This window comes from Bison bison, unplaced genomic scaffold, assembly GCF_000754665.1.
Source record: "Bison bison bison isolate TAMUID 2011002044 unplaced genomic scaffold, Bison_UMD1.0 scf7180017864319, whole genome shotgun sequence".
NCBI classification, from domain to species: Eukaryota; Metazoa; Chordata; class Mammalia; order Artiodactyla; family Bovidae; genus Bison; species Bison bison.
This window is the reverse complement of record NW_011494891.1, coordinates 1-418: the sequence shown is the minus strand read 5'-3', so window position 1 is coordinate 418 and position 418 is coordinate 1.

Below are 418 nucleotides of genomic sequence, written 5' to 3'. Positions count from 1 at the left end.
GATGTATGTCGGAGAGTGTTTTGCCTATGTTCTCCTCTAGGAGTTTTATAGTTTCTGGTCTTATGTTTAGATCTTTAATCCATTTTGAGTTTATTTTTGTGTATTGTGTTAGAAAGTGGTCCAGTTTCATTCTTTTACAAGTGGTTGACCAGATTTCCCAGCACCACTTGTTAAAGAGATTGTCTTTAATCCATTGTATATTCTTGCCTCCTTTGTCGAAGATAAGGTGTCCATATGTGCGTGGATTTATCTCTGGGCTTTCTATTTTATTCCATTGATCAATATTTCTGTCTTTGTGCCAGTACCATACTGTCTTGATAACTGTGGCTTTGTAGTAGAGCCTGAAGTCAGGTAGGTTGATTCCTCCAGTTCCATTCTTCTTTCTCAAGATCGCTTTGGCTATTCGAGGTTTTTTGTA